The sequence below is a fragment of the Schistocerca serialis genome, chromosome 2, assembly GCF_023864345.2.
Source record: "Schistocerca serialis cubense isolate TAMUIC-IGC-003099 chromosome 2, iqSchSeri2.2, whole genome shotgun sequence".
In the NCBI taxonomy this organism is placed as follows: domain Eukaryota; kingdom Metazoa; phylum Arthropoda; class Insecta; order Orthoptera; family Acrididae; genus Schistocerca; species Schistocerca serialis.
In genome coordinates, this window is record NC_064639.1 from 625619446 (window position 1) to 625647286 (window position 27841).

General features: G+C 44.5%; 1 protein-coding gene across 1 annotated transcript in view; it reads right to left on the reverse strand.

Moving 5' to 3' along the window:
* The window catches only part of LOC126457687 (protein gustavus), a 348237-nt gene that overhangs the window by 284192 nt on the left and 36204 nt on the right, over positions 1 to 27841 (reverse strand). The gene's annotated exons all lie outside the window — the stretch shown is intronic.

Below are 27841 nucleotides of genomic sequence, written 5' to 3' on the forward strand. Positions count from 1 at the left end.
GTGATTGTCAGTACTTTGGCTGTTTCCACACCTTATTCACCCAACTTTATTAGCTTTCTTTTCGATTATATTTTCACGAGTTATTTAACCGATATACTTAAACTCATTAAATTGCTTGATTTTGTCATAAGTATTTTGTTTCCTTATATCTTGACGCTTGGTGTTTGCTCGCTTTATCAGATTATATTTGCTGACTTACTTCTGATAACTCTTTTGTTCGTCTGTTTGTGGACTCTTGCAACCTAATATAAGTTTGCAAGGTCGTCTGCAGAAGTAAGGCAACTGTATCTAAGTTTCCTTAGACTCTTGTGACTGTGGTTAATTTTAAAGATAGATTTTTGCTGTCGCCACTCTCCTCTGATTTTAAGAAGAACGAGGATGAAGAGTAATGGAGAGAGACAATCTCTTTCTCTTAGCCCAAATATATTTGTGAGAGGTTCTGAAATTTCTTCCGAAATGTCACTTTGGATCTAGTTCATTCAAAATTTGGAATGATGACTCAAAATCAGCTGATTCATAACCATTGTCATTATTATTATTATTATAGCATAAAGCACCTCTATTGTGTCGCAAAACGTTTCGTTCTATTAGATATGTTGATTAGTTTCACGGTGTGGAGGTGCAATGAGTTAATAGTGGGTTAACGCATAATATTCATTTCCAACTTGCATTAAATTCCTGACGTATGTTTTGTCACAGGAAGAAAACGACAAACCATAAAAAGCTATGTGAAATTACTCACAGGAGCTAAAATAGTCAATTACTGAGATATTTAACGGAGACAAACAGTGAGAGCTGTAGCGCGTTACAGCAGTGCGGGATGCAGTACAAACACAGTTTGTAAACACAGGCTCCTCTGGCAAACGAACAAAGCACAGGTACAATGGAGGCGCTCAGCAACATTAATGTTGGCTGCTCGCGCAAATAAGTAATAGTTACACATACAAAGCTCTGTTTCCCAGGTTGCTGGTTAATTGCATATCGGCCTCAGCGCCATTCAGCAAGAAACGGATCAAGGTAAATACTTTAAGGAAATAACGGCCGTAGTCCTGTGAAAACAATACGACAGTTGTGTTTAGTACTGCATATAGACAATACATAGATTAGAATTATTGGAAACTTGCAGACGAACTGCTAAGAGTAAATAGCAGACGCCTTTCTGAAAACTGGTGTGAACACCAAGGCACTTCTTAGTCGTAGTCGTATGGGATATAGTATCGCCTCCCCTTAACTTATTTACCGGGTCCCCCAAAATATCACAGTTTGAAGTGAAATCCGAATTATACAACAAATGTTAATTTTATATTACTGAAACCATTGTGAAAGAGGAACCAGGCCTGGTGGTTCAGAGATTGGACAAATATTCAGGACGACTGAGGTTTCCCGCGATTCAATCAACTCAGTCCAAGCCAATGCTAAAAATGTTCGTTAAATAATTTCCAACGATGCTCTTTAAAACGGAACTATGTCTATAATGACAACGATGTCGGCGGCACGTTAAGCTGTGCCCTTCATTCCTTCGGAGATTTTGGCGATCGAATCCCGAACTTCGCCGTCTTCTCATTCAACCACAGACTGAGATGACGCAGTGCTCAGTACAAACATGAATGCTGGATGCCATTAGGTGAACGTCTCTGTCAGTGGGCGAAACACAATGTGAAAATGACGTTTCGTTGACCATGAACAGAGTCAGCTCTTTCTTATTTGGTTGGTTATATCCATCAAGGGCCCGAATACAAGTAAGTTAAGGATGACAAGTAAGATACAACTACAACCAGGTTCCCTATTTTTGTAATCCCAATAAATACTTTTACAAACTGCAAAGAAAAGATTGTGATGCTCTGAATAGAAAAAAGGACACATACGGAATTGTCTTGATGCAGCATTGTGCTAAACGCGACAACCAAAAGCTGGCCGCTGTGGCCGAGCGGTTCTAGGTGCTTCAGTCCGGAACCGCGCTGCTGCTACGGTCGCAGATTCGAATCCTGCTCGGCCGGTACTGTGTGTGATGTCCTTAGGTTAAAGTAGTTCTAAGTCTAGGGGACTGATGACGTCACATGTTAAGTCCCATAGTGCTTAGAGCCATTTGAACCATGTCCAAAACAATGGTAAATACGACGAGTGCTTAGGTTATAAGGATATATCGCTTTGGCTTTCTCCAAGGTATATGTTCGTCACTTGCGCAACGAAATCATCACTAACAATCCATCGCCAGCTGTTGTTAATCATCTCTAAGAGTCACTGAGAGGTAACTACGCCACTCCAGTAGACTTCTTTGTATGGCGTTTTATAAAGGATCGGGTGTACCGAATCAATGTTACAGACCTACGGGGAGAGAGAGTAAATACCGACAGGACCGTGTAAATGCCGCTAGGTGTACGCACATTGACGTGTATGAGTACCGAAAGAAAACTCTCCCCAGATCATTCAGTGAAAACTTATCAAACGTGGTGAAAACGTAAAAGGAAATTATATATGTGTCGCCGATGCCACAAGGCATCGTACAGCTTTGTAGGTGAGTTCGAGCGGCGCACAATGAACCGTTTCTGGAAAACATAACACGAAATTCCTGCCCCTAATGGATATACTGCTAGTGTACATGAAAGAGGATGTATGCAACGATTAGGATTGCGAAAAGATATCACAGATATGGGATGAGCGCCAATTCGTCGACATGACCCTCCCAGACAACATGGAGGGTGCGGGGGGGAGGGGGGGGGGCAAAATATGGAAACACAACATATTACCATGCCCAATATGGTGTACAGAAACCGTTGGCATTGAAAAGAGCTTCCAGTCGTCTCGGAATGCGTAAATACAGGTCTTGCATGGTTTATAGGGCACCTTATACCAGTCTTCTTGCAAAATAAAGTTCTGGTACTGATAATGGAGGCGGATAGCGATCACGTATCATTCTCTCCAAAGTAGACCATAACGGCTCAATAATATTGAAATCCGGTGACTCTGGTGGCCAGAGGAGACGCGACACCTCATCCTCGTGCTCACAAACCAGTGCTGGATGACGCGAGCTGAGTGAACAGGAGCTCTGTCGTCTTAGATCACACCATCACCATTGCGAAACAAACATTGTACTATGTGATGGATCTGATCAGCCAAAATCGCCATGTAATCCCTGTCAGTAATGCGACATTGCTGAGTACACTATGATATGGCTGCCCAAATCATCGCCGAACCTCCGTCATGTTTCACTCCTGGGAAGTAAACTCGGCCAGAAGTTGGAAACTGTGAAACAAGACTCATCCGATCAAATGACTTTCTTCCCTTGTCCATAGTCCAGATATTTTATGGCTTCCGTATCACGTTTCCATTTTACAGGTATTTGCATCACTGATGTGTGGTTTTGGGATTCCAACTCGCCCAGAAATTTCCCGCTTCTGGAGGTCCCTTCGTGTTATTTGGTGCTACCAGAGTTCGCGAGTGCGACATTGAGTTCTGCAGTAACTTCTGCAGCTGCAGTTCCCTAATTGTTCGCCACACTGCTCTCGAATGCCCGTCTGTCACGATCACTCAACACACACTTTCCCCCGCGTTGTGAGTTAGAGGATGATGTTTCTCTGCTTTTCCCTGTAGGAAATATAAATCATCGATATGGTGCCTCTAGAAACAGTACCTCTGATAGTGCGGCTGGATTCTAGAGTGCTGAGAAACGTGCAGACCTCTCGGCAAAGACGGTTCAATACCATGTGCTAATCGTCCGTCCGGTTTCAGCCAGGTAATTGGTCACAGAGGAAATTCCATGCACCCGAACGTAGTCGCTGACCAGGTAAGCAGCAAGATCCACTGATTTCTATAAATGCCAAGTGTGATGGTTTGGTGAGGACAATCTGCACAGCAGCCACAACGTCAGGGAACGTTCAGTGCTCGTAGAACTGCAGTTCTACAAAGCAAATTTCAACAAGACGATGCCCGGCCATATAGTATGAGGGATGTGAGAGCCTTCTTCGAAGAAAGACGAGTACTACTGCTCCACTGGTCTCACATTCAACATGTCTGGGATATAGTCACTGGCAAGTAGCTCGTAGTGGTCCTCCAAAAGCCACTGTGACGACGGACATTCACACAAACCGCGTGGTTAAAGGTAGTCCAAGCATCCATACCACTGCGTTTAGAGATTGTGACTGCAGCAGGGGGCGCCGCGGGGCAGCTTCGCCGCGCGATCTTAGGCGCCTTGTCACGGTCCACGTGGCTCCCCTCCCCCCCCGACGGAGGTTCGAGTCCTCCCTGGGGCATGGGTGTGTGTGTGTATGTGTGTGTGTGTACGTTGTCCTTAGTGTAAGTTAGTTTAAGTTCGATTAAGTAGTGCGTAAACTTAGAGACCGATGACCTCAGCAGTTTGGTCCCATAAGACCTTATCACAAATTTCCAATTTTTGCAGCATGGGGAAAGGGGTCACACGATACATAATTCTTCACATCAGACATCATGTGCGGATATGTGACCAAATCCTTTGCGAATTTCCACAGGGACGGTCGTTTCGGATTCTAGAGAAATGTAGGAACACGCGAGGCAGTACTTACCATACGACTTATCTTAGAAGACAGGTTAAGGGAAGGCAAACATACGTTCATAGCATATGTAGACTGAGAGAAAGCTTTTTACAATGTTGCCTGGAGTACTGTCTTTGAAATTCTGAAGGCAGCAGGGATAAAATACAAGACTATTTACAATTTGTACAGAAACAAGATGGCAGTTGTAAGAGTCGAGAGGCATGAAACGGAAGCAGTGGTCGAGAAGGGAGTGAGGCAGGGCTGTAGCCTATTCCGATGTTATTCATTCTGTACATTAAGTAAACAGCAAAAGAAACCAAAGAAAAATTTGGAGTAGGAATTGAATTCAGGGAGAACAAATGAAAACTTTCACGTTTGCCGATGACAATGTAATTCTCTCGGAGACAGCAAAGGACTTGAAACAACAGCTGAGCGGAATGGGCAGGATATTAAAAGTAGGATATAAGATGAACATCAACAATACCAAAGCAAGGATAATGGAACGTAGTCGAATTAAATCAGGTGATGCTAAGGGAATGAGATTAAGAAACGAGATACATAATGTAGTAGATAACTGATGATGCCCGAAGTAGAGAGGATATAAAATGTGACCGGCAATGGCAAGAGAAAGAGTTTCTGAAGAAGAGAAATTTGTTAACACCGAATATAGAGTTACGTGTTAGGAAATCTTTCCTGAAAGTATTTGTATGGAGTCTAGCCATGAAAGAAAGTGAAACATGGACGATTAACAGTTTAAACAAGAAGAGAATCAGAAGCATTTGAAATGTGGTGGTACAGATAAATGCTGAAGATTAGATGAGTAGATCGCGTGACTAATGTGGAGGTACTGGATAGAACTGGGAAAAAATAATTTTGTGGCGCAACCTGACTAGAAGAAGGGATCTGTTGGTGGACACTTTGTGAGACATCAAGGGATCACCAATTTAGTATTGCAGAAAAGTGTGGGGAGGTTAAAAATCGTACAGGGAGACCAAGGGATTAATACAGTAAGCAGATTCAGAAGGATGTAGGTTGCAATGGTTGCTCGGAGATGAAGATGTCTGCACAGATTAGAGTGGCATGGAGATCTGCATCAAATCAGTCTTCGGACTGAAGACAACAACAGCAACATTGTCACGAATTTCCATAACCAGCGTTAGGCATTTCATTGTCGCCGTTTTCTCCTTACAGAGTGTGCATCAGTCTGTTTCCAGAAAAGTTAAATAGATTATTGACCAGCACCTAAACCGATTCAAAGCAACTTTAACGGCGTTAACAGTAGAAAAGTTGCGTAGTTCATAGTTTCAACCGGATACTGCTTAATTCGCTCTTTTTATTTCCGCGACACGTCATGCACTTTCAGAGGCCACCGAGGAGAATTACGTAAGCGTTTCACTCGGCGTTTCCTTATATGGGAGCAAGGTCAGCCCACACGCGGAGCCTGATGCTCCTTCCGTGCGCCAACATAAGAAACTGGCGTGAATTCCATAAAAAAGGGACTAGATTACATGAAACGCCCCGACACTCGTTTTCTCTTGAGAGTTCCCGGCAGTGTTGCAGCTATCAGCGGCAACTTCTTCCCAGTGTTAAAGAACGCGTGACTCCAGCTACTTCTTTGTGAACGTGTGATTTTCGATGGCGATGATCACGAAATCCTCGTCTTAATTCTATCATATTTTACACAGTATTACTACATAACAACTCAAGCAGACACCCCTCTCTCTCTCTCTCTCTTCGATGCTATAGATTTCTTTAACTGATCCAAGCTCAAAAGCATTTTCAGAGACACGAGATTATTCTATGCCGCGTTACCTGTACCGTGAGATATACTGCTGCTGTTGTTGTTTACGTAGTCTTTCACGTGTAAAATATGGCCGCATTAAGCCCTCAAATTCCCACTCGTCTTCCGTTTGCAGCAATGCAACTGCCTTTTGCCGTGTCGACAATGACATCAATCACTGAATATAAATCAAAATTCTTCACGTTACGCGTAGCTGCTTCAATAAATGTGCTATGTAGCCAAACAATTCGACAACCAGTAATTAATATCGGAATGTGGTGCGCAGAACGAGGATATTTTTAAATGACAATACAATTTATTTTTGTGGTTTAATAGCGATCATGACTACCGGATAAAGTGAGCGCAGTTCATTTTTCATTATTTGTTAGTTTTCATTCAAGGCTGGGCAAACGAATCGTTCAGATCCCCATACATCGCAACCACTAGCTTTAAGCATGCAAGTAAGGCATGGTTGATTTTTCAAATCATGTACCCATCTACTAACAGCTCATTTTGGATCTTTCAACGACAAATCCAGCGAAGACTTTACTTGTGTTTTCAATTTAATTCGTAACACAAACTTCCTTTGTTCCTACCTTTTGACTTATTCATCTGTCTCACATCCTTGGCCGGTAACGGTGGCCGTGGGGTTCTAGGCGCTGCAGTCCGGAACCGCGGGACTGCTACGGTCGCAGGTTCGAATCCTGCCTCGAGCATGGATGTGTGTGATGTCCTTAGGTTAGTTCGGTTTAAGTAGTTCCAAGTTCTAGGGGACTGATGACCTAAAATGTTAAGCCCCATAGTGCTCAGAGCCATTTGAACCATTCACATCCTTGTTATTCCCGGCTTGATTTTACAGGCAGTCCAGTTACTTTTAGTCTCCAGTAAAATTCAAACAGCTGGTTTCGATGCCAAACATTCTCGTTACGTATACATCTACAGGAAGTGGTACATCATGGCTGCTTGTGAGATACGATCCAAATCGGTTTCCGGTTAGTGAACATCAGTACCGGAACATTATCACGTTGCAACTTCGCAGACCGAACACAAGCTATGTTGCGATTTCGCCTTTTTGAGATGTACAAATGCTTTCCTATAGTGTAAGTCGCTGTAAATAGTAAAGATATTCGCACATCTAACAAAAATTTGAATCGCTTATCTTACGAAAGTCTCCTTAAGCTTCAGGAGACTAGCAACTTTGCCTAGTTTGTCATGCCGAAGGAGAGTAATAATCCATGTTTATCGTGATCACGGTTGCAATAGGTGAAGCAGAATGGTCCACATTTACGCAAATGAAACTGGTGGAATGAAACATATTTTGAGAAACGTGAATTCATGAACACGGCATTATTACAGCGACATGACAACCGCGCATTCCAAAGCCACCGTCAACTGAGCACTGATACCTCAAAAAAGTTGCAGTTCTACAGGGTGTTACAAAAAGGTACGGCCAAACTTTCAGGAAACATTCCTCACACACAAATAAAGAAAAGATGTTATGTGGACATGTGTCCGGAAACGCTTAATTTCCATGTTAGAGCTCATTTTAGTTTCGTCTGTATGTACTGTACTTCCTCGATTCACCGCCAGTTGGCCCAATTGAAGGAAGGTAATGTTGACTTCGGTGCTTGTGTTGACATGCGACTCATTGCTCTACAGCACTAGCATCAAGCATATCAGTACGTAGCATCAACAGGTTAGTGTTAATCACGAACGTGGTTTTGCAGTCAGTGCAATGTTTACAAATGCGGAGTTGGCAGATACCCATTTGATGTATGGATTAGCACGGGGCAATAGCCGTGGCGCTGTACGTTTGTATCGAGACAGATTTCCAGAACGAAGGTGTCCCGACAGGAAGACGTTCGAAGCAATTGATCGGCGTCTTAGGGAGCACGGAACATTCCAGCGTATGACTCGCGACTGGGGAAGACCTAGAACGACGAGGACACCTGCAATGGACGAGGCAATTCTTCGTGCAGTTGACGATAACCCTAATGTCAGCGACAGAGAAGTTGCTGCTGTACAAGGTAACATTGACCACGTCACTGTATGGAGAATGCTACCGGGGAACCAGTTGTTTCCGTACCATGTGCAGCGTGTGCAGGCACTATCAGCAGCTGATTGGCCTCCACGGGTACACTTCTGCGAATGGTTCATCCAACAATGTGTCAATCCTCATTTCAGTGCAAATGTTCTCTTTACGGATGAGGCTTCATTCCAAAGTGATCAAATTGTAAATTTTCACAATCAACATGTGTGGGCTGACGAGAATCCGCACGTAACTGTGCAATCACGTCACCAACACAGATTTTCTGTGAACGTTTGGGCAGGCATTGTTGGTGATGTCTTGATTGGGGCCCATGTTCTTCCACCCACGCTCAATGGAGCACGTTATCATGATTTCATACGGGATACTCTACCTGTGCTGCTAGAACATGTGCCTTTAAGTACGACACAACATGTGGTTCATGCACGATGGAGCTCCTGCACATTTCAGTCGAAGTTTTCGTACGCTTCTCAGCAACAGATTCGGTGACCGATGGATTGGTAGAAGCGGACCAATTCCATGGCCTCCACGCTGTCCTGACCTCAACTCTCTTGACTTTCATTTATGGGGGCATTTGAAAGCTCTTGTCTACGCAATGCCGGTACCAAATGTAGAGACTCTTCGTGCTCGTATTGTGGACGGCTGTGATACAATACGCCATTCTCCAGAGCTGCATCAGCGCATCAGGGGTTACATGCGACAGAGGGTGGATGCATGTATCCTCGCTAACGGAGGACATTTTGAACATTTCCTGTAACAAAGTGTTTGAAGTCACGCTGGTACGTTCTGTTGCTGTGTTTCCATTCCATGATTAATGTGATTTGAAGAGAAGTAATAAAATGAGCTCTAACATGGAAAGTAAGCGCTTCCGGACACATGTCCACATAACATATTTTCTTTCTTTGTGTGTGAGGAATGTTTCCTGAAAGTTAGGCCGTACCTTTTTGTAACACCCTGTATAATAGGAGTCGTGAAAAGATTATCTTCAAAGCTACCAGGACGATAAAAACGATGTACGATGTCTGGTTCAAGGTTATCCGACTGTCGACGCTGTTTCGTTCTCGTACTCTGTTAAACCGAAGACGCCAGCCGTCTTCTATTGCTTTTCAGCCGATATCATAACGTTGTGGCGGCGACAGATCAAATTTTAGAATTGTCCTGTGTTCCGTTTGCAGCGGCTGGCAACACAGGTGAGCACGCACACGTGAGCGGCCGCACTGGTTTCTGCGGACAGCCCTGTCCGAAACAAAAGACTGCGACGAGGCTTGCCTCATGCGTGGTCCACTTTCTCCGCTCGGTTAGCACAGCAGGCAGGCGTGTGCTGCAGGCGCTAAAAACACACGCACGTACACGCGGTGTATCATAAATAACCTTGCGAAATTCGGCTGTGGGTCGCGGCGTCGCGGTCGAAGGACACAGTTTTCTGTCCGAGCGTAGCACATAGCCTCCATCAGAGTAGGCGTACCTTACGTCCCCACAATGGCCGCTGCCTGTAGACCAATAACACGCAACGCAATACTGCCTCACCGAAAAAAATCGTGCGTATGAGCGTCCATGTGCCCTTACTTCCACGGTAGACCTCATTTTCTGCTTCTATTCATAATCATATTAATCATGAATAACACACCGAAAGAGAACGTACCACCAGTACATGAAACGATTTTTCTTGCATGAAATGTGCAAAATACCCCCCCCCCCCCTGGTTATGGTTCAAATGGCTCTGAGTACTATGGGACTTAACTTCTGAGGTCATCAGTCCCCTAGAACTTAGAACTACTTAAACATAACTAACCTAGAGGCATCACAAAACATCCATGCCCGAGGCAGGATTCGAACCTGCGACCGTAGCGGTCGCACGGTTCCAGACTCTAGCGCCTAGAACCGCTCGGCCACTCCGGCCGGCCCTCCTGGTTATGTTTTGTTAGAATGTACAGAAAGTTCACCGTTAGTGTTTGTTGTTCATACTGAACGAAGGTAATGTTGCCATGTGACTCATTTCGCTACTTGTGTTGACATGCTACTAACCTCATTGCTTCCCTAGTATCAAGCACGTACCATCAACAGTTGTTGCCAGGGACTGTGCAACCACGCAGCATCAACTGTTTAGTGTTCATAAAGGACTAGTTTCCGATAAAGTACAATGGAATAATAATGAAATGCGGAATTGGCAGATGCTCATTTGCTGTACGGATTAACTGGTAATGACCATAGCGCTCAAAGTTTTTGTGGAGTCCAACTGGCACCACGTACGTGAATAGGCGTGCTTGTGCGTGCGTACGTGTGTGTTTGTGTGTGTGTGTGTGTGTGTGTGTGTGTGTGTGTGTGTGTATTTTCAAACGATAATTCCGAAAGCTAGCAAGATTTCTTTCTTTTGTGTATCCTTATCGACAACTCAACGCTTCCGCTTTTCGGTAAGTGGTCTACCTTAATCCGGAAGTATAAAATTTATTAATCAAAATATTTCGCGCCCTTTTGCAAGCAACGAAGTATCTCTCCTCCCTCCTAATAGAAATACTAATGAGCCCGTCCCTGTTGCGCTGTTAACCGATGGCGACGTAAGACATGTCAAAAAGGCAGATCCCATTTCGCAAGACGATGTTCCGCCTCAGCGGTACTGAAGCACTCAGGCCTCCAGTGAGAGTGACTTGACATCCGAAAGTGGGTCTGGCGATGAGGCACGCGTTTCTTCCGAGCCTGCCATTGCCATACAGTCACCCAGATCCTTCCTGATGCCCGAAATTGACACCTCACTGACATAACCTAATGTCGCTGCACTGTGTACTCAAATTGCCCAAGAGGCGGCGAGATCGTGTCCATCTTGTGAGTCCAACAGTACAGCTTTTTCGAATTCTACGAGTCGTTAAACCATTTTGTATAATTTTCGAATCATGTTACTTTCTTAATGAGGCACCCTGTTCAATTGCCATGTATATCACTCAATCTCGTGGACTGTGGACTTCTCCGTGACACTTCCAAGCACGCAGTCACCTCCGAAATGTAATCAGCAACACAATTTTCTACACCTATACTGTCTGCCATTTGTCTCTCCTGTTGATGAATACAGTCTAGATGTAAGTGAACGTACCCATTCAGTCACAGTTGTGCGGTAATATTCGTCTTGACTTTAAAGGGTTTGATCGTAACACAAATAGATACACAGAGTGATTCCGTGATAATGTTACAAACTTCCAGGTATAATGAAAGAGGATAAATGTATCAGTATTAAGTAAGGGGCCCCTAACCTATCCCAATGATCCTACCAGGGGAAGGGAACCTACAGTTTAACATGGAATATGAACCACGTGTCGTTCCTGACATATCTTCACATCACTGAGACGTGAAGGCTAACGCAAAAGGCAGACTGGAAAATTCTGCGATCTCACTGTCTCCAGGATCGCACCTTACCACTAGACCATCGACACCAGCACCTTGAGTCATCAAACTACATCACTGAAAAAATTGCGTCGTTTCATAGCTTCCCTGGAATACAAGTCTTCAACCGTTTTCGCACCATTTTTTCACTAAGTTCTGCATAGCAGACTTCGCTGAAGGTTTTGCTGAAACACTTTCGGCACCAACTCTTGAGCAAACACTTCTGCGCACGTTTTCCACGAACTGTGCGTCACATAACACTCGACAAAGAACACGCGCTGTTCTTCGGTGAGCATTATTTTGTGTTGCATTCAACTTGTCACCAATACGTCTGCTACTCTAACTCACTCAGACGTAATGACACAGCGAAGTACTCGGAGCGGAGCACGAGAGGGAGATGCTCATGCGCAGACAAATGACAGCAACTGATTGGAGCATCGAAATCACAGTTCCCAACATTTTCTGTAGTAGGCAATTCTCATATTAATAAGGGCCATTTTTGCGTCGGTCTTACCAGTATCTTTCAAGCCAGTCTAATTCTGTCCATCCTGTACAACGTCTGGTGGGCAAGTTGGGACTGACATGGAGCGATGGTACTGCTGGCTCTATAGGACATGGAAGATATAAAACATCTGAGGTTTGGGGTGACCAGAAGCAAGATGATCTGGAAGTGAGGCGTACATCAAAGAAAATGCACAATGTGAATGTGGTCAACGGCAATAAACAAATATGTTCTTTTTAAATGAAAGTTCTGCCATTTCACTGTATAAATTCTTTATTCTGCTGTACAACTATGATTTGGGCCTTTGTTGGGGTTGACTTGATTTGGGGGGAGGAGACTAAACTGCGAGGTCATCGGTCTCATGGGATTATGGAGGAATGCGGAAGGAAGTCGACCGTGCCCTTTCAAAGGAACCATCCCGGCATTTGCCTGAAGCAATTTAGGGAAATTACGGAAAACCTAAATCAGGATGGCCGGACGGGGAATTGAAGCGTCGTCCTCCCGAATGCGAGTCCAGTGTGTTAACCACTGCGCCACCTCGCTCGGTTGGACCTTTGTCCGTTTTCAAGTATCATAATGTTATGCATGATCAGACTTCCGCAAACAAAATCATCGTGGAAATACATTAAACTTGGTTCTATAAAGCAAGTGTGATAGTATGTAACTGAGAACATATTATTTGCTGTGACACCTGCATAATATAACCAAGATTAATATGTTTCGACGATGACTTCGTTTACAGTAGTCTGATCAAGCTTAGCATTATGGCACTCGAAAATGGGCAAAGGCCGAAATCATAACTGTACAATAGAATAAACAACCTATACAGTCAAATGACGCCACTTTCATTTAAAAAGTATTATATTACTGTGGCCGCAAACTACGGAAAGATTATAAGCATACATGTTCCAGCCTTTGTTTCCCCTTTTTCCGCAGGTGCTTACATACATGTTGTATAGATTAAATACAGTCTTTTGCAAGTGTAATGGAAGTCTTAATAAGACCTATACAACTTTTATTATAAACGTTTTCTTGTCTGCAGGACATGGTACGAGCCATGTAATATGGAAAAACTGCTCAAAGAACATGAGAAAGTTAACCAAACTGCTAATTATTGGTTTTTACGGTGCGTCTGAATGAAGACGTCAGCGATAAGATGCACGTGGATCTGTCAGTCACTGACAGAATGCGTACGGCACAGCTCAAGTGGTTTGGGAGTGTGAAGAGGATGGACGATAACCAGCTGCCAAAGGAATACTTGGATACAACGTGCAGAGAGAAAGACCACTAGGACGACACAGAAAAAGATGGCTGGATCACGCCAATAGAGATCTGAAGACTAGAGGAGAAAACTGGGAAACAATATGAAGACAAGATGTATACCAAGATAGAGCAAAATGTAGGCAAATTATTCATACACATCCCATAGGGCTCGTTGGAAGGAAACGAAGATGATGATGACGGTCAGTCTAATCATTTTTCTTTGTATATTTGTCCTAACTCAGATAATTCTGTAACATGACATACAATTACTGTAATGTCGTTCTGTAATGAAATTAAAAAACAAAACATTAGGGAAGCTGCTGTATTTCTAGACCGGACCTACGTTTCGCAAAGAATACAAGCAGCCATAGCTTTCGCATTACACAAAGAGCACAAATTATACATAGGACTAGCTGTATAAACAGCGGGTTGTGAATGATGGATATGACCGCTGTAACCAAGTACTGGTACGTACCTTAGCACGACTTTGTCCAAGCTGCAGATTCATGAAGCGACAGCTTGTCGAGCTGCTATCGTACGGCTTCCAGCGGATCCAGTGTGCGTGTGGGGGGTGCACGTGTTGTCAGCACCGGTGTACAAGCGAACACGTGTGTTACGAGAGGGGAGGGGGTCGAGGAACACGTCACAGCACAGCAGTAAGCGCGTGTAGAGGCGACCAGTCTTCACAGCCGCTGGGTTAGAAATAGAACGCTAGTCTCCCCTGCAGCGAGTATACACATCTGCAGCCAAACCACGCTCCGCGCTGACTACACGCTGAGCCCATAGTCTCCCGCGGATCGGACAGTAATCAACATTCACACAATATTCAGTGTCCTACGCATAAGTCAGAGATTCGTCTCCTCATACAAACATGAGACTGCGAGTACATTGGAAGTGCTATACGTTGTCAGTACTTCTCGCATATACATTTGTGGTCTATCGCCCACTTCAAGCATGACGGGAGCTTGCTCAAGGGTGCATTACCGTATTTAGAAACGTCTTTATAGTAATTATCTTCACCCTAGAGCTCCCATGCTGGGAGCGTTGTTTCTCCCTTGTCCCACTATCGTAGATAAAGAAGAGAAAATAGGATACTGCTACTTATTCCTTGATTTCCCTTTCCAGGCGGTAAACATCTGCACTGGCGTTATTAGAAAGTTGGATATGGGCAATACTAACATCTTAGAATTTCCAGTAATGTGCATATCCTAAGTTAAGATATAAGAGAGAGGAAAACCAGTAAGAGAGATATTTTTATCATTCAATATTTACTTGGACTGTAATAGAAGGTTGTAACAATGGTGCTCTGTGGCGATGAGACGAACGTAAATTTCAGGCGTTTTGGGGTAAATTAACAAAATGAGCTCTCAAATTTGCTTACAGCCACCAGGCAATTGTATTACTCATTGTCAACGTTTGTTTCCTGTCTATTTCGCTCTTTCTCCTGGTTCCTAATGACGTATCATGTAAGCGTGAAACTCTAAGAGCCATTGCTCAAGAATAGTCCTCAAAAGTAGGTGTTACTAGGTATGAATGACTTGTCTAATCGCACTATTTCAACGCTCTCACAATGACCGTGCGGTTTTAATGGAAGTTTCAAGTTTAAGCACTTTCTTTAACTTTTGAAGTACATTTGTTAGTTAATAGTGCCCATCGTTCTTATCAAATAATAATATAATACAGGCTTCCACTGTCAGAATATAGTTTTCGTACTAGGGCATTTATCTTGTAGTAGAAGTATTGGCACCCGACTGGTGGAGGGCAAGAGAAATCGCTACTTATGCAGTACAGATGTCTGAGCAGTAGCAAACCATGCTCCGGGCGATAAAATCTTAAAATACATTTCAGAACTAAAGTTTTGTACATGGAAGTTCATAAACATGAAACCACTCCATCAGAGAGGAAGGACTTGAATTAGACAAGTTGTGAACCTCGGTGATCGAGGAAACAGTACTAATTCATCCACGTTATGAGGTCCTAGAAACATTTGGGCTCGACTCGGCGTTGGTTGACAGCATTCGAATGTTGTCACGTAGCAATGGCGTTGAGCGCTTTTGAACAAACAATTTTCCATCAATGTCTGAGAACATAAACTCATACTTACCTAAAATGTGACTATTTCTCCAACAACAGAAAATTTTATGCAAGTCACGTCGTCCCAGGAGCCATATATCACAAAGGAAGACCAGCATTCTGTCATTGCCTTTTTTTGACCACGCACGGAGATTGAATTTACAAATTCGCAATTCGGAATACAAGGTACATTGACCATACTAACTGAAAAAAACGATAAAGGGTTCGTTAGCAGGCATCTGGCAAAAAGTGGATGGCCAAATCCGCAAAGAAAGGGCGATAAAGGTCTCATCACCATGAATTTGGTGAAAAAGTGAATGGCAAAAATCATTTCCTTTGTTCTTTGGAGCTAAGTAGCACATACGATACCTCTCAAAGGAAGACAGCAACCAGACGAATGCAGCCGAGTTGCTGCTGGATGTGTTTTTGTTTTTCTGTATGGTTCAAATGGCTCTGAGCACTATGGGACTTAACATCTGAGGTCATCAGTCCCCTACAACTTAGAACTACTTAAACCTAACTAAACTAAAGAGATCACATACATCTATCTTTGGATCTTCTCTATCTGCTCCGTCAACCCGATCCGGTACGGATCCCACACTGATGAGCAATACTCAAGTATAGGTCGAACGAGTGTTTTGTAAGCCATCTCCTTTGTTGATGGACTGCATTTTCTAAGGACTCTCCCAATTAATCTCAACCTGGTACCCGCCTTACCAACAATTAATTTTATATGATCATTCCACTTCAAATCGTTCTGCACGCATACTCCCAGATATTTTACAGAAGTAACTGCTACCAGTGTTTGTTCCGCTATCATATAATCATACAATAAAGGATCCTTCTTTCTATGTATTCGCAATACATTACATTTGTCTATGTTAAGGGTCAGTTGCCACTCCCTGCACCAAGTGCCTATCCGCTGCAGATCTTCAACAACGAGTCGAAGCACAAACTGGGATGAGAAACAGGCCGTTCTTTTACCGAGGAGACATCCCAAGTTTCACTTTATGTGATGTAGAGCAAAACCCAAGTGTGGATGGGCGGATGGGAATCCGACCCGCCGTCTTCGTGAATACGAATCCAGTGCCTTACCATTGCGCCACCTCATTCGGTCTCTGTTCGAAAAATCGCAGTTCATTAAAGACAACAGAATGAACGGCTGAGAGCGTATGGCACCTACACTACAGTTTGTAAAATGTGAAACACTCAGAAGCAATGGTCTGCTACACGCCACGATAAGAAGACGTGTAGAACAGCGGAACCATAATAAGTGATTTAAATGGTTGAGAGATGGCGTGCATGTAGGCCAACCAGCGCGCTCTTTTGTGTGACCGGACAGGTCGGTGTTAGGCAAAATGCAAGGCTCAGTCGGTGCGGAGCAGTCACACAAAGTGGAAACGTGTAACCAAGTGCCACTATGTCTCGCTGACGTGGCGGGGTGGAAGAGCGGCATGTTAGGGCGTTCGAATGGGGCAAAACGATTGGTCTCTGGGAGGAGATTCCGTCGTTCCGTGACAATGTGGCTCGTACAGGGCACGCTGTTTCCACAGTGAGGCGTATGTGGAACCAGTGGAGAGAATGCCGTACACTGCGCTGACAGGGTACTGGTCCACACAATGTGAGTACAGTGCAAGATGACTACCGTAATGGACAGAACAGCTTCGTCCACAGCACAGGCGCTACGTTGGAGCAGTGTAATGGGTGAGGAAATGTCTGCGACGACGGTTCGTCGTCGTCTTCTGCCGGCTGGACTGGTGGCACGCATGGCATTGCGTCGGCTTCCACTGACCAAAACCCACCAACGCCGGAAACTGCAATACGCACGTGAAAGCCGGCATTAGCGTGCTGAGTGGCAAAATGTTGTGTTTTCGGACGAGTCCTGCTTCTGCTAGTCCTATAGTGATAGCCGCATACGCGTTCGATGTCGCCGTGGTGAACGCAGTCGGGTTGGCTATATTGCCGAGCGGGACAGCGGACAAACGCCAACTGTGCTTGTTTGGGATGCCCTTGCCTACAATACGCGATCTCGCCTCCTACGTCTTCAGGGCAAGCTGAACAGCTACCGCTACATCGGGGAGGCTGTAAGGCCCGAGACATTGCCCCTCACGCAGGCCGTTCCGCATGCCTTATTGCAGCAGCACAAGGCCCGGCCGCATGTGGCGAGGAATGTGCAACCCTTCTTCAAAAAGCGGGGCAGGTACCACTGCCTCCCTGTCCTGCCCGTTCGCCTGACACGTCGCCCATCAGACATGTCTGGTATACGGCCGCTCGGCAACTTGTTCGTTCAGGTCCTCCTGCAGCCACAGTCGATGTGTTGTGGACGCGCCTGCAGAGTATTCTCCAGTAGCATATTCAGGTGCCCTTTGATTCCATGCCACATCTAGCGGCTCTGACTGCAGCACATGGTAACGCTACTCAGTACTGAATTTCCACAGTCACACTGCGTGTACAGGTCTGTAATGCTTATCATTTGTGTAGTGTCACGTCCCTAATCGGTGGAGTAAATTTCTTTGTGATCACATCCCTTGCTCTGGGTGTTTCACTTTTTACAAACAATAGTGTACCACTTCACGAATAAACTGTGAGAGCTTACATGCGCCCGATGTCTGCGATGTAGAATTGAGACACATACCTGCAAATATTTGAGACGGAACTTAGAGTCACGTTGTTCCGTATTGATTGGTGTTGAACTTTGTGCTGTGGGTAACGTAGGCCCGCCGCGAGACAAATGCCGGCACCCGAGGTAGCTACTGGCGCTGAACTACAGGGTTCTGGAATGACATATGCCCCCTTCCAGCTCGGCCGGCTGTTGCGTGGAACAGCTACTACCACGCGCAGCGACACAGCCCACATTCTGGTCCAGCAAGCGAGCGCTGTAATCTTTAAAAATGTAACCTCAGCGGCTATGAATGGGGCGCAAGTGGTCACACGCGCCCATCACTTGGTCGACGTCGACAACACCGCAATTCAGATAGTAAAATGATTAGCCCACACGTTCCCTACCCTTTGTTTAAAAAAAATTCGAGTTTGAACTACATTACTCATCGTGTCAGAGCTCGGACTACATTATACACAGGAAATTAGATAAGACAGTAGTCAAGAAAAACTTTGAACATTATCACCGTATTTATGCTGTTTTAATATCCGTAGAAGAGCGCCAGTTCTTTTCCTTCGTAACAACAAATACACTATCTGATCAAAAGTATCCAGACACCTATTAGTGAACACTAATACGGAGTGTGTCCATCCTTCGCCTTTATGATGGCCTGAACTCTTCTGGGGACACTTTCAAAGAGCTGTCTGAACGGCTGTGGATGAATGGCATCCCAGACTTCCTCAGCAGCCGAAACCAGAGTAGGTAGTGCAGTAAGACGCTGGGGTCTGGAGCAATTTCGACGTTCTATATCATCCCATGGCTTTTCCACAGGGTTCCGGTTGGGACTCTGGACACCCTAGCCCATTTCAGAAACGTTTCTTTCCACAAACCATTGCCTCACAAACGTGTGGCTTATGAGGAGTTGCTCAACCACTGTATCCCATTTTTTATAACTCCCTATCCACAGCCAAAGTGCTAGCAGCTAGCGGGTAGCACTTTGCAACTCTTCTGTGATTCCTACCGCTGATTTCTTGCGACTTTTTACAACCATCCACAACATTCGACGGTCCCTGAGGTGTGCCTTTTCTTGATTTAGCTGTCGTTCTTTCGCGTTTCCATATCACTATCATGACATCAAAAGGCCGTCTCTCGTGACATCCGGTGGTAAATTCTGCATTACATATAGGTCAACTCCACTGACCGACACGCTTCATTACAAAGTATGATGCATGTCTGCCATATGTTTTCCGTTCACTTCTTCCACCCATACGCGATTGGCAATGATGTGGAAGGACGCCTGTCCGGTCGTCAGAAACGTTAGTTACTCGAAGGGAAGAAGTTGCGTACACTGTCTGTGGACAGTGTTAATCATCATGGTAGGCAATAATTATAGCTGTGCTGCAAATATCAGACACCCAAGTGAACACCAGTATTTAATACTATGGTGTATATATTTTTTCCCTTGATGTTTCTGTCATTATTTTTATTAATGTAAATACTTTAACTCCAAAAACGAATATGTATTATAATGCATAAATTCTTTATAAATTATTAGCTGTGTATCCAGTATAGCCCCGGGTATGTCTTCCTTCCAACCTTCTGTTAATCCATCTCTTCCTTCCTCCCCCTCTTTCTGTCCATCTCCTCCTGTCCTTCACTCTGTGCATTGCCTCCTTCCCCCTCTGCCCATCTCCCCCCCCCCCCTGCCACCGTCCATCTTCTGCTCGCCCCTGTCTCTGTGTCCATTTCCCCCTATGTCCAACCCCCCCCCCCTCTATATGTGTCCATCTCCTCCTCCTCACCCTTCTTTCTCCACATTATCAGCCCCAGCCCAATAAGATGCTGGTGCTTCTTATCCCCACAGTAATTTTTTTTCAGATGGTATCAGTGGCTTTGGCCGTTACGCACATCTCAAACATATTTCGCATATAATCAAAATCTATCAGACGTATTTGTACACATATTTCACTTGTATGTCTAGTAAATTTACCCGCGTAGCTTCAATTTAAGGCAAATGTCTATGACGTCATGTTTCCTGTACTATTTGTCGTACAACGATATAATTTTGCAAGTCACTCCAGTGGTAACGCTGTCCACTGTCTGCGAAATGTGTTGTCAATACAGCTAATAGTACAGAAGTAATAAATTAAAACGTCTTGCATGACGCGGTACTTTTCCACGCATCTCGCATATCGTATCTCCACAACACTGTGTCGTACGGCTGGTACATTCAGAGGTATTTTTGAATGCTGGGTGCAAGATTTGTCGCGAATTGAGTGAGTAACGAAGTAATAAATCAGAAAGTCATGTTTCGTGTGGCAGTTCTGCAGCATGAACAGCCAAAATGTAGTACGTGATAAACTTTTTTTCATTTTGCGGGGGTTGTCAATGAGAAAACTTCCGTATAGGTTTCAAATTATTATTGTAAAGTTTGCTGCAAGTCAGTAAGTGCTTTCATTCTCAAATACTGAATGAATGAAGTATTGTTATTCGCGCGTCCTGGTCTACATTGATTTTTCATTCCCAGCCCCATCTATTTTATAGGTAAGTGGTTCTTATCCTCACAGCAATTCTTTCCAAACAGTGAGTGATACGTGTACCAAGTTTGGTAGAAACCGGTCCCGTGGTTTAGGAGCAGATGTGAAACATGCGTACATCCATTTTTATAATACGTAAGGATGTTACAGAGAATAAATGAACCCAATGACAATGGAGTAACTTCTCCGAAACATGTTTCGGCACTAAACCAAGAAAAATTGTGATTTCTCAAGGTAGAAACACATTTTCTTATTACATAACAGAATTGTTGTTTATGTCATGTAGTAGCATGTTCCGCGGCCAAGTTACAGTGGTCCCACTCAGCGAGGAGCGAGGTGTCAGCATAATGGTCGCCCTTCTTAGAACACAGTTTACCTACGTTTATCCAACAGTCTTTTCCGCGAGAACTAGTATTAAGTCGTATTTCTTCCCGGATTTTCATTTGAGTTCCCGAGCATTTCTGTGACAGTAATGAGTGAAACTGAACTATTACGTTACTAGCAGCGCCTGCCTGAATTCGTTCGACGTGCACTATCAACCACATTTGATAAAAACTTCAACACGGGAACTGGTCACATTAGCGTGTTGTATGTAATTTCCATTGCACATGCCTTTCCAACAAATCAAAGTCTTACATTCCCTTTTGTAATACTGATCACACGTGATCGTCACATTTTCCATACTAAGTAGTTTCTTAGTATTCTTCCTAAATATGATGTGACTTGCTTAGGATGCTATAATGGACCTGAGGAGATACAGAGGCCTGGTCACCCACCCCCCCCCCCTGCCCCCGCCGCCATTAGCCCCCACTATGGGAGGTAGGGAAGCGTCGACCTATCCCCTCAGCCCTTGAGCAGCCACTATCGCGCACCAGAAGGCTGTTGAGTAGAGTACAAAGCATCCGTTATCAGATGAAGGAGCGGAGGACAATTGGAGGCCTCTACGCGACGTTGGACGCAAATGTGAAACGGACAGTTTGCTAAGGGGAGAAAGCTTGCTGTGAGTGCCTTTTAGCGTCTGCCTCCGTTCTCCTACCGAAAGATATAGGGATAAGATTGCACTAAGTGGAAGGAGGTGTTGGCAGAGGAGGAGGTGACAAATGGACGGGACGCAAGGTATCTTAAGTGGCCCAGTGAAGGAATTCCGCCTGTTGTGAAATTTGCGTGTGGTCGTCTAGCTGTGGCCCCTGTGTGCGGCACAGAACAGTTAACAAGAATGGTAAACGATAATTTGATTGGCTGGTGACGAATATGAACCACCCAATCGAGTGTGTGGCCACGCCTTACGGTGGAGTAGGCAGAGAGATCGCCTTGAAGGAGAGCTTGTTGGCAAGACGGGGAAGAAGACACTCCTGACCAAGACGGCACTGCCAGCCATTACAGAGCAGCCTGAAGATTGCTCAGTAAAGGAATATTTTTACAGCTCTCGTCTAAGTCCGCCTCACAGTTCCGTTTCTCTCATAGTAGCTAGGACTGAAACATCCTGGTAATTATCACGAGATTCTCGTAATTGATAACGGACATGTTATTATTTCCTTTCTCATGAATAAAAGTAATTTGTGTATCATACTTGAATAACCGTGGCTCAAAGGCTTTGTGGTTTCTAAAAATAAATATTTGTGACTTATCCTGTTACGTACTCGTGGGTGGCCCTCCTAATCATCTTTCGTAATTTGCAGATGCTCCATTCAAGTGCAATAAAGTATCCGCCACCGTAGCGTAGCGGTAGCGTTACCGCCTATCACGCAGGGGTTCGATTTCCAGCAGGTCACAGCAGCCGGTGATATTAATGGTCACTGCCGGCCACGGTGGCCGAGCGGTTCTAGGTGCTTCAGTCCGGAACCGCGCGACTGGTACCGTCGCAGGTTCGACACCTGCCTCGGGCATGGATGTGCGTAATGTCCTTAGGTTAGTTAGGTTTAAGTAGTTCTAAGTCTAGGGGACTGATGCCCTCAGATGATAAGTCCCATAATGCTCAGAGCCATTTGAACCATTTGATTAATGGTCACTCCCAGTTTTGTTTGTTTCCCTTTGTCGTTCACGGCGAAAAGATGTCAATAAAGATTTCATTTTCTTTGTCACATCGTGTACATTTATTTCTAATGGCTCACTTATAAATTGAAATTTCCATAGTTTCTGATGAGAGTCTAATTAAATTAAAGAGCGAAACAGGTCAACAAAACATTTTAGGTACGACTTGTGGCTGTCCTGAGAAACTTAGACACCCGTTCTAGAGACACAGCAAATCACTAATGAACGAATATTCGACCCGGCGTCCACACTAGAAGAGGGATCCCAAGGCGAACCAACCGTCAACGTTTCGATGTTACCGCCAGCAGACAGAACCGCAACCAAGGCCAACCGCTCCGTTGGCTCCGGTTTGCCGCCCGTACGCACTGAGCAAATACAGGCCAAAGATGCGGTTGGCTGTCGTTCGTTGGCCTTCGGTGGCCTAGTGTGTGCCCGTCTTAATCGACTTTCCGACAGCGTCACAGAGCTCAACAACCGGTAGCGGAAGATGTACGATAGTTAACCATCGTGGAAACTTTTACTCTCTAAATTCACAGCAACAATACGAGTCAAATAACACGTGCGCGATAGCACACGCTGAGTAAAATCTACATCTACATGATTACTCTGCAATTCACGTTTAAGTGCTTGGCAGAGGGTTCATCGAACCACAATCATACTATCTCCCTACAATTCCACTCCCGAACAGCGCGCGGGAAAAACGAACACCTAAACCTTTCTGTTCGAGCTCTGATTTCTATTACTTTATTTTGATGATCATTCCTACCTATGTAGGTTGGGCTCAACAAAATATTTTCGCATTCGGAAGAGAAAGTTGGTGAATGAAATTTCGTAAATAGATCTCGCCGCGACGAAAAACGTCTTTGCTTTAATGACTTCCATCCCAACTCGCGTATCATATCTGCCACACTCTCTCCCCTATTACGTGGTAATACAAAACGAGCTGCCCATTTTTGCACCCTTTCGATGTCCTCCGTCAATCCCACCTGGTAGGGATGCCACACCGCGCAGCAATATTCTAACAGAGGACGAACGAGTGTAGTGTAAGCTGTCTCTTTAGTGGACTTGTTGCATCTTCTAAGTGTCCTGCCAATGAAACGCAACCTTTGGCTCGCCTTCCCCACAATATTATCTATGTGGTCTTTCCAACTGAAGTTGTTCGTAATTTTAACACCCAGGTACTTAGTTGAATTGACAGCCTTGAGAATTGTACTATTTATCGAGTAATCGAATTCCAACGGATTTCTTTTGGAACTCTTGTGGATCACCTCACGCATGCAGTGAGGTGCCGACGTTCTCATCCCCGAGAAGTGAACAGGAGATTCTGCCACACAACGTGTGATGGCTTGTGGAGTGCAAAAGTAGAAGCAGCATCGTTATGTCGCCTCTGTGTAATCTAGACGTGAGAACAAAGAACCAGGTGCACGTAACGGCACCGGGCTCTTGTAAATGTGATGAAGGCCGTCGTAGTCGACGATCCTTCTGTTCTAGCTCTGGCAGCACAAAAAAAGCAGAGTGTCCGCGTTATCGCAGTAGGTGCAGATATGCCAGCCTGGAGTGATGCATCCCAATGCACAAGCGGCATCCCGGATAGAAGGAGGCGCTCTCTTCCACCGGTTTTTCCATCCTCCCTGACGGCTGCTGCCTTTTTTTGCGTCCGTCTTTGCCAGTAAAAAGCTCCTTACCCCACACGTGAATCGGCGGAGGTATTTCCTTTGTGGAGCTCGCCTCCCACTGTGGATCCCGAGAGCAGGGGGAAAAACGCCAGACGAGCTAACTGGAACCACTTTCAGCCATCAGGCAGCGTGACTGAGGGAAGGCGGAGGGAGAGAGAGAGAGAGAGAGAGAGAGAGAGAGAGAGAGATGGAGAGGATGGATGGGAAGGGGGAGAAGAGCGAAGAGGCCTCAGTGGCAGGTCGGCTGTGATGCTGGAGGACCGCCGACAAAAAAGGAGCTAGTCAGCTCGGAGAGGGGTCGCTGGCTCGAGGACACGCGAGCCGTCTGCAAGAAGCGCACAGACGACGCGGAAACGAAGGCCTGCGTCGTGTACGCGGGCAAGGACGCCACATGCGATGCCTGTACTTCCGGAGCGCGCTACATTCTGTGGAAACACGTACGAAAAAGACTTTCGCTGGACAGGCGCCTGTCAGCTGCAGTAAATGGCATGAGGCTATTCTCTGTGGATTGCATTATTTGACGGGTCCGTTCTCTGATGGCAAATACGTGCCTCATTTCCAGACGGGTAACTGCGATTTTGACTATTCACAGAAAACTGAAGAGAATTCAGTAGTGATCGTGTTTCCAAAATACAGAAAATAAAACACGACGCAAAGCCATAGAAGCAAGCAAACGCAGCTCTCTGGAGCCAACTGTTACCAATAAACTGATTGGAAACTCATGCTGTCGTCTAACACAAAGCAATTGCTGTTTCTACTTTCAATAAGAATTCAATTGGTTCAAATGGCTCTGAGCACTATGGGACTTAACATCTGAGGCCATCAGTCCCCTAGACTTAGAACTACTTTAACCTAACTAACCTAAGGACAGCACACACATCCATGTCCGAGGCAGGATTCGAATCTGCGACAGTAGCAGCAGCGCGGTTCCGGACTAAAGTGCCTAGAACCGCTCGGCCACAATGAATAAAAATTCGCCTGTGTTTTCAAATAGCTTAGGGACTGATGACCTTAGCAGTTAAGTCCCATAAGATTTCACACACATTTGAACATTTGACATACGAGCACGAGGAATAGCCTCCCTTGTCTGAGGGATCACTGCTCTAACTACCTGGCGAATAGGGCGACGGCAAAGGTCCGGCAAACTCTGCCGACCGCATACGTCTGCGATCGCAACTGAACGGCATTCTTCAAAAGGATCACCACGCAAAATCTCTTAGGTATAACAAGATAATGGAAACTCCTAACAAAAACGATCTTAGCGTTATCACTACCAACAGTCCACATTAGTTTTACTAATGATGGGCATACCGTCAAGTTTAATTGTAATGTATTTCAGAAAAATCACTTGAAATCACAAAACCCACATATGAGGCTGCAAAATTAAACATAAATGAAAAAAATGGAATGACATTTAAAGCTAAAAACATCATAAAGAAGTGTATAAAAAATAATCTCCGTAGAAAACAGTGATCAATCAACTGTAGAATGTATTAATTCTGAACTTTTTAATAATGAGGCTCTAACAGTGAAATCTGATCAAGGTAATTGTGCAGTCATTATGTTTAAAACTAGAAATTTTGAAAAGTTCTGAAACATCCTAATTAGAATTTATTGTGCAACTATGACTCCCTTCAGGCTAAATGGGAAATACGTGATTACTTCTCTAAATAACGCTACTGCACAACGGTACCATTGCAACCCATACTCCAAACACAGCATTGTCTAGTAGCTGCTTCTTTTTCAGTAATAATGTGAATACAGTTAAATTGGGTAACCAAAATAGTAATGGCAACTCTCTCTATAGGGTTCGAATGAACGATTTTGCTGTTACCTGTTGCACAGTTTTAAGTACAACATAGTGAAATTTCTCGTCACATGCGCTGATTTGTATCTGCTGTGTTCGCTGTACCACTAATACGTCAAATCAGTGTGTATATAATGAAAAGTTACTATATAAGTATCTTACCTTTTCTGATGTCCTTACGCTATCCAAATTATAAGTTTTTGGCTGTACTAAGAATACCTAGCGACCTGAGACGATATCTGAATCTTTACTCAACAACTATCCTCAACATTCATCGATCAATTTTCCATTGTAATATAAGACACACAGTTCAGCTTTCTGTGAAGAATATCCCAATAAGGATCAGCTTATTCCGAAAAGATTCTATATGAAACATTATCTTCAGAACCGGTTGTTTATATTGTAATCATGCAAAGATTTCTGACCGCTGGTCAAAATTGCCAAGATGTCATAGCATATAACTGAAACATCTACATTAATGATTGTTGTGTCAGCCTTGTAGGGACTGGTTCAGTCAAACGACTCATGTGTAGTTCTGCTTTGTTTCTCATAATCGAATAAAAAAGGCAACAGTCATACAATATTTTTGAGGCAGAGGTATGGATGCGGCCACCTGAATCAAAAAGTTTTCTTTCTTTGAGCAAGTTGGCATCCCCTCTTTGCGGATTGTGAATATTGTGCTTTTCGAGAATCTGCTGAGTGTAGGCGATTGTGATTAGTGCGTTGGTAAGGTTTCCTTTCTTCCCGCATGTTGGCATCCAGTCTTCACGGACTGTGAATAGTGTGCTTTTCGAGAACCTGCTGCGTGAAGGTGATTGTGATAAGTGCGTCTATGGCGGCAACACTATCGTGTGCAAGGATTTAATGACATGATACAACTGAAATGTTATATTTTTCTGCAATCTCTCGGACAGTTAGTCTTCGATGGGCACGCACAATTTCGTTGACGTTCCTAACATGAGCGTCGTCGGTAGACGAAGAAGGGCGTCCTTCATCTTTAACTTCCGTCCGGCCATTTTTAAACCCCTTGAACCATTCACAAAACCGAGTACGGCTTAATCACTCGTCGCTGTAGGCTTCCTGCATCCTCTGGTGTGTCTCTGTAAAGATTTTCTTGAGTTCACGCAAAATGTAACGCAGGAGCGTTGCTTCTCTAACTCTGTCATCTCGAAATTCGCAAACCGTGCGGACAATGTTCTACTCAAAACAGAACTGAACAATAATTAACAGACAACAATGAAACTTCCGGCAGTTACACGTTAAACTCAGGCGTGTGCAGGGATGCCAACAGCATTTCGCTCCAACACACCACTGGTGCGAAATTAAGAATGTTCCGGAATTTTCTGACCAGACCTCGTACATCCTTTACTGACAGAACAAGAAAGTAATAAATAAAGCACTGACCCACACATATTTTAATGTCATTTTACTAACTGTGGTTAGTTACTTATGTGAGAATGGCTTTGCAACTTTACAGGGCAAAAAATCAAGGAAGGATATCAGCCGAACACTTATTCACAAAATTGTCCCGTAAGTTATCTGAAACAAGTTTACGTACACCACGAAATTGTAGAAACGTCGAACAAAGGCATGAATCCTGCTCCTGAATATCCTATGACTCAGTCGACCTGAACATCTGAGGTCTG